Source organism: Macrosteles quadrilineatus, unplaced genomic scaffold, assembly GCF_028750875.1.
Source record: "Macrosteles quadrilineatus isolate MER2022 unplaced genomic scaffold, UCM_ALF_1.0 Scaffold_7__1_contigs__length_78375512, whole genome shotgun sequence".
Taxonomy (NCBI): Eukaryota; Metazoa; Arthropoda; class Insecta; order Hemiptera; family Cicadellidae; genus Macrosteles; species Macrosteles quadrilineatus.
The window spans coordinates 49,060,156-49,068,255 of NW_026542600.1; the positions used below are offsets into that span (position 1 = coordinate 49,060,156).

The following is an 8,100-nucleotide window of genomic DNA, read 5'->3' on the forward strand; positions in this document are numbered from 1 at the left end:
ATGAGACCATGAGGTAATAGTTTATTCCCTATAACAGCGGCTCTTGCAAACAGAGCCTTTGTTCTTGTGTCAGAAGGAATCGTTAGGTTCTCACCACCAGCTCTGGATAATAGACGAGTTTATTAATTTGAGTGAAAATCACAATATAGTGTCTCAACGCTTGCGTCAAGATATTACAATCGAAGAACCTCCTGGCACCCAAAACCCAACCTCCTAAACCAAACAAAGAAAGCAAATATTTCCCATATATAGAGAATAAGCTATTGACATAGATTTTATCGCAAGACCTAGCCTCGGATCGATTTACTTTTTCGTTTTAAGGTCTCCAGAGGCCAAAAAACCCCCATCCACTTAAACTCATAAATATTGGCATATGTGTCCGTTTGCATGAGAACTTGAGTAAAAATGATCAAATTTTGATGAAACTTGGTACCTACAAACTTGTGTACCAACGGTTAGCCTATTCTTACAATTTAGCGAACAAGCATAATCCAACTAGGGAACAAGGTTTTATTGGGTAAAAATAGGGTTACGCTCTGATAATCTGCTGTAAACTCTTCGCAGAAAATAAGAAACGTTCCACCTTTGAACGTGTTATTTTGTCTGTTAAGAGTTTCAAGTTTTACATCTTAGTTTTGATTTCAGACGAGACTCTTGAAAAATTAGTGGATAATACAGAATTAGCTGTAGCCTACAAAATATACAAAATATTTCATACAATTTGTAATGAAATATTTATTTTTATACATTTCATAAGGTTTCCAAGTTTTCAGATAACTTCTTATCTCCTCGAAAGTCCAACTGACTATAAGAGCATCCAGTTTAGGGAAGATTGAAAAACTCTGTTAAATATGAAAATGTTGGAGAAATCAAACTCTACATCTATACGAGTGGCACTTCACATAAGGTCAACGTGAGTAATAAGGTTTTTGTGGGTGTGTTGGTAACTAAACCCGTTCCTCCAGCAAACTAAGTCCGAGACGCTAACCACTAGGCTAGCAACACACCCAAGCGTTTATGTCAAGTTGAGATCTGCATGACAAAGGATCCACTATGTGGAGATGAAAAGAAATTATGGACTTTTTAAAAAGAGGAATGAACCGCTTTGGGCAGTAAAGAACATCAGCAAAGATAGAAATGAGAAACACTGAGCTAGTTAACCAAAATGTTCCAGTGTTGTATAATGGTTAGGTAACTATGGATGCCGTAGGCCTAAAGCTATAAGAAAGGGGTCATTATCAAGAATTCCTATAAATTACATTTTTATACAGTCATGATTTATTTAAATATATGGGCTATTATAAGAGGTTATTTTACCTTGAATTTGTCTAGTGATTCCTTAACCTCCTTAAGGGTGGATGACGATTGTTTCAGCGACTATGTTACCTTCGTTAGATCCCTGTCAAGAATACATAAATTATTATATAGGCCTATAAAAGATTGCAATAATTTTTAGATACCGTACTGTAAACAATATATTGAAAGGATCGTGGGGAATGAGACTGGGGTCCAATTTTGTTCAGCATTTTTACAGATTATCTATTTACAGTGTGCTAAGGTACTGTTGGTGAATTCCCGGGATATGATATATCAGTCTTTAGCACTAAAATATTTAAGTGAGACTTAAGTGATAACCATGAGGATGAAATGAATTAGGCTAAGTTATTTGAGCACAAATAACACTACTATTTTAAACAAACCTAACCTTACCACCACAACTTTCGAGGAGGATGGTTAAACACTAAACCCCCCGTAATATTGAAATCCTTAGTCGAATGTGGAATCCCCTCTGTATTGCCAAAGAATAAAACATTTTTCCATTTGATTATCATACCTAGAGTTGAGTTGTTTATAGTGCTAGCCAAGTAGGCCTAGTCAGAATGTTGCTAATTGGGCTCTGTGAAATGTCAAAAGATTTTTAGAGTTTGAAACTGGATCCAGCTGCCCTTGATCAATTTAACAAATGTAACAGCTGGTTTTTAACAACTTTATCCTGGCTAAGGAACCAGCTGATATTAGTCAATAACAAATCTGTCATCTCATTTATTCAAGCATTTAAATTTATAATTATTAATAACTTAGGCCTAGCAGCGTAACACAACTAATGAGCACATTTCTTATGGTTAGCCAACTAAAAGTATAAGACAAAAACCAAATTTGGGCCATAACAAAAAAGCATAACTAACTTATTAGCCTACCCACCTTCCTTATTAAGTTGGATCCCTAATAATCAAAACTGAATGTCAACAAAAGGTTTTATTACTTTGAAAACTTCATTAACTGTTTACATAATAATCCAATTCACTTACAAGCAGAAATTTCCAATTTGACAAGTAATGTTTTATCCGAAAAACCACGTATAATAGTTCAACTTGTCATAAATAAATAAGTTACAGAAACTTTAAAATTTAAAAGTGCCTATGTAAACAAAATGGATAAACAGATGTGGGGTGGAACAGTGGATGAGGAATGTCAAAGTCAAAGAATGAAACGTCAAACAACAAAACGAACAGACAGTATTTCTGCTACCGCTAGAGTAACAAGTTTAGAAAGATCTAAATCCATAGAGTTTCAGCTATTCATTTTTATATCAAATATAAACCCATTGACCTACTCTTTCTTTTTAATTTGTCATCCTAATGGATCAGTTGAAGAAAGTTTCAAAATTATTTTTATTGGGTTTATGTAAAGGGTGTTTTTATATTTGTATTTGACATATATTTTAAAACTATTTTACTCTAATAAAACACCTATTTTATAATGTAAATCTGGTTAAATAAATGACTTATGACTTATAAACCATTAGATTTCCTGTATTATTTTTTAACCAAAGTGTAGGCCTACAGCACAAATCATAAAAATGTATACAATTTTAAAAATATATTAAGTCAACGCTAATGCATAAACACAAGGCCCCACTAGAAAAACAAGCCGAGCTGCAGCGCGGGCAGCGCAACACTACGTCACAATGGTGGATAGTTGTACTAAACTCTTACCATTAAAATCTTACAAACAGCCAGCTTGTTTATATACCTAAAACATATGAGAATGGCAATGGCAATGAATTTATTAGTGAAATCTATCCACTAGTGTGACGTCATGGATCCTGCAGCATGGCCTGTTTTTTTTCTAGTGGGGCCTTGATAAACAACACTAAAATGGAACAAACAAAATAGGATTCAGATTTTACCGTCCGTAGGATGAGAAGATAGATAGATAGATAGATAGATAGATTTATTTGATCATTAAACATTATACATAAAATGCAATAGATCATGTCAATATAGTAAACAAGTACATGCAATCAAGCTACATCAATTAAGGTTTACATGCACAAAAAAATAAAAGTAAGTATTACTACTTTTCATATGTAAACTATAAAACAAACAAAAATGTTACGGTAAGCAAAACAAAACACTGTTGGCACTATTTAAGTTAGGCCTAGATGCCCCTCAACCTGTAAAAACAACCTTATTGTCATTGAATGTCTAATGACAGATTTAGTGATACGGTTGAGTTCTATGAAAAATACGGGGAAAAGAATCGTACATTTAAGCTGACCTTATGAAGGGGATTAAAGTCCGGCGGGGGTAAAATTCCGGCCTGTTCCTACACTCTAGGTTTTATAATTTGATGTGTTTTGATTAAATGAACAAACTGGAAGATAACTTAAACGTTAAATTCCACCTTTAATTTATTAAACTGATGTGCAACTGAAAAGCTCGCACCCGGAATTTCACACCTTAGGTTGTGACATCAGTTTGGTCAGATGTTTAAAATTACAGGAGAATACAATTCCGCTATACCCCATTACCATAGGTTTCATGGCAAGATTTGGGCCGCGCGCTTTTTACCATTTTATACTTTAAAAACATAAAAATTGGCATTTTCTTTTGTAGGGCTTAAAAAAGAAATGATTTAGTATATTGAAGCGTTGTTGTATGCCTTAAGGTTACGAAGGAAATAAAAAAAGTAAAATTAGAATTTTTCATGTTTTTCTTATTCTTCTTTCCTTGTAGCAGCAAACCTAAGTACTCATAAATATAGGCTATTATTTTTATCCAAGCAGACAATTAAAATAGAATATTTTGTTAAATATCTAGCCAGGTTAATGGAAATTCGCTTAGTCTGCAAGTTTGATATGGCAGGGTATATAGTTTAGAGTGTGATAATTTATTTGTAGGTATCATTGTAGGCTATAATTATTAATTTTGTCATTGTGTGAGATAATTATTAATTCTAATTATGGGACGATTAATATCTTTTAATACTAAAGTACACTTTGGAATATTATCGTCTATGATTTAGGTACTATGTAGTGCAATAGCAAACTGCATGATTAAATATATCTGCTGGTAATTCAAAGAGGAGAACAAGAAGCAACAATCAGCTATTTATTGTCCTTGGCAATTTGGCATTTCGTTTTTGAATTTTAACGCTAATGTTGAAATGTTGATTTTAGAGTTGGTTGCTGGAACAGTGGGGACAATTGATTTTAAACTTTACCTTAGTTTATTGTTTTAGCCTTTAACCAGTGAATATTGCAAAAATAAATGGCAGACAAAAAGAATTTTTGTTTCTTTGTGACATTTGTATATCTTGCAGTAGCGTTTGCCGAGCAATTGGGAGACATCGAGCACTTGGGAGACATCGAGCAATTGGGAGACATCGTTGAAGTTACCGCAAAACATGGTAAGCTAAGGTATCGCTAAGCATTGTTATAATCTAAGGCTTACCTTACGATCCAATTGATTTAGGCCTACTGTGGAGACCTAGGTTTTTACGCCGGAGCGTTATCTTCAGTCCTAGGCTAAGCTAAACCTTTTGTTTTTAATCTCTTACTCAAGATATTGTTGGTTGAATATAATTTTTACAAATAAAAGCACTGAATATACATAAATATTTACAAAGACAGTGGAGAACTTAGATGCATGGCCATCACTCCATGACCACTCCATGATCACTCCATGGAGTGATAACAACCATGCTAGAACAGAACCTTATCACGTCTAACTTTGGTGGTTAGAATTGGAATGATCATGGCCATGCATCTAAGTTCTCCACTGTGTCTTTGTAAATATTTATGTATATTCAGTGTTTGTATTTGTAAAATTCTATTCAACCGACAGTATCTCAAGTAGCCTAAGTTAAGAGATGAAAAACAAAAAGTTTAGCTTATCCTAGGACTGACGATAACGCTCCAGCGTAAAAACCTAGGTCTCCACAGTTAATCAATCGGATCGTAAGGTAATCCTTAGACTAAACCAAGAATATCACTAAGCCTTTAGCAGAGAATGATTATTGTTAGGCCTATGACTCTATAATATGTCAAACTTAGTTGTGTGGTAATTTTACGTTGACTAACTTAAGTACATACTAACATCAAAACTTGTTTATCAAAATGCAAAATGCATTTGTTCATGTGCAGGTAAATAGTACCCTAAGACATTGGTTCTACGTTGCGTACTAGGTCGAGGCCTAGTTATCCTGGTCATAGGTCAAGGTCTATACGCTAAAACTCGTGTCATTCAAATCCCCTTATTTATTTGCCTTAGTGAATTAATGAGATCTATTTAGATTAATGTTTCCATTGCTAGAAAAATTGCAGGAATCCATAATCTGTAGCTATGCTTTATATGTAGGCCTATCAGTTTAGGCCTGGCGCACATGGTCGATTTTTCGATTGGCCGATTAAAAAATCGACCAAAAATAAATTGCCCTTGATTTATGTCCAGGCGCACACGTCGCGATTTTTTAGTCGAGAAATGGATTTTTTGAGTGCGTTTAAAATGGACTTTGTTGAATTAACCTGTGTTTGTGCTCTTCTAACTAGATCAAAGAAAAAAAGAAGACAACTTAAATATTGTGTTCATCCGATAGTAAGTCAGAGACTTTTAAATCAACAGTTTTAGAAACTATACACTTTACGTGATGACAGTAAAAAGTTATTTAATTACTATAGAATGTCTGTTGAAAGTTTCAGTTTTTATTATAACAGCTGTGGCCTTTTTTAGCAAAGAAAACAACACAACTCACACTGAAGTTCACTGACTCCTGTGGAGAACAACAAGCGACTGGCCGATTTTTAGTTGACCGTGTGCGCGGACTGATAACAACCTGTACGTAACAGATTTCCGGGCGATAATCGCTTCGCCTACGAATCTGTGGCAAAACCCAGATTTTAAAATCGACGCAATTCTCGATCGCCTGTGTGCGCGCTTCCATTCAAATACATGATGCACAGATCGGCCGATGAAATAGTCGCCTCAAAATAATCGCTCGTGTGCGCCTAGCCTTAGTTTATACAGTTGGTCTTGGCCCAGTATTACCAAAATAAAGTTTAAAGTTAGGTCTAAAGTTTATAACCACTCGGTTTTGCTGACCAACTTTTCTTTAAACTGGATACGTGTAAGTTATTAAAAACCTAGACCTAGGACCAGGCCCGTTATTAGAACGTGATGTACTATGAGCCCAAGATGTACTTACCCTCCCCCCTCCACCGACATTGATTTGAATCATAAAATGAAAATATACATTTTACGAGTTGTACGTGCATCTGCAATATAAAAACGATAAGGCTTTTGTTATATTGGGGAGGGGGCCTGGCCCGGTCAAATGTAAAATCTTTTCTATACATGTAGCCTAATCTGCTAAAGTAACAAAATTTAGCATGGTTTTCCAGATTACTTAGTATTTTTTTAATAGAATACCGTAAAGTTGCAACTGTAATAATTTCAGTTCAAACCATCATGCATTTTAGGTATGTAGCCTATTGTTATACGAGGTACCAAAACGGCACGGAGGTGGCTGGACACTAAATCAGGAAAATAGGGGGCCTGTTACCGGCTGTTACTGGCTCTCACGGGCCCTGTTAATAGGCCTAATTGTATATGAGTCTTTATAGCAAATTTCCCATATAGATATTAAGGAATACGCATTTACCGCAGGTCTTATGGTAAGACCTTGACCTGGAACTAATTTACTTTAATTTATTTTAATATAAGATTGAAACAATTTTAAAATTGTTTAACAATAAGTTTTTTTGCTGTTAAAAAATAAGTTTTAATACAAGTTGTAACTATTTTACAACAATTTTAAAATTGTTAAAAAATTAATTTTTTGCAGTAAAAAAAAATAGTTTTAATACAAGTTGTAACTATTTTACAACAATTTTAAAATTGTTTTATTCTTATTTTTTATAAAAATTTTAAAACAATGTTAAAATTGTTTACAATACTATTTAACAATTGCTTGTGTAGTTCTTAAAAAAAACAAGTTTCAACAATTTTGAAATCAATTTTCTCAACAATATTTCAATTGTTTACAAAACTTTTAAACAATTGTTTTGTAGTTATTAAAATACAAGTTTCAACAATTTTGAAATAAATGTTTAATTTGCTTGATTATTTATGTTTAATCTTAATTAATGGGTTGTATCCCTTTTTTGGCCTTTTGAAATTTGCTTATATTTAATTTTGATATATACTAGATAAATAGGTTTTATCAATCATGTTTAAATAACAGCCTATAATGTTTAAATTCTTTAATTAAAAATGAAATGAAGTAATTGGAAAAGCACCTATTAAAATACGTAAAAAATTATACCCTATTTATTGTACAGGTAAAGCATGGCAATTAAAAATAATTCTTATAAAGAATTTTTTTTTATAATACAATTCTTTATAATTTCGTAGTAGTTATTACATTATGAATATTACTTGAATAGGTAAATTCATAATGCATAAGTTGTTACCGATTTTTGTGATAAGTCACCAATGACGTTAATTGTGATAGTTGTGATACTAGATACAGTGATAGAACACCTGCTTAACATATAATAGGAATAATGCAAATATTTTTGTTGTTTTTTTCTGTTATTTGAGAAAATTTTTAGTAGTTGAACAATAAGGGGGGGGGGGAGATGAATTAATCATATAACAATAATAATAATAATAACATTAGCAATGTTAATTAATTTATCTATATACCGGTCAATCAATACTACTACCTACTCAACTCCCAGAAAATCAATTCAACAACTTGATGCCTAAACATAATCATAGTATCAAAAATATTAAGTATTGCAACCATTGCAACTGT

At 33.0% G+C, this 8,100-nt stretch overlaps 1 protein-coding gene across 2 annotated transcripts in view; it reads right to left on the reverse strand.

Moving 5' to 3' along the window:
• Positions 1–2,460, reverse strand: part of LOC128997759 (poly(rC)-binding protein 3-like) — a 167,884-nt gene extending 165,424 nt beyond the window's left edge. The window contains exons 1-2 of one of the 2 annotated variants that reach the window (XM_054423424.1): positions 2,310–2,460; positions 1,318–1,399 (exon numbers count right to left, since the gene is read on the reverse strand). The gene's annotated coding sequence lies outside the window, so the exon portion shown is untranslated. The other variant, XM_054423425.1, reaches the window with a different exon arrangement.
• Positions 2,461–8,100: the final 5,640 nt, after the last annotated feature.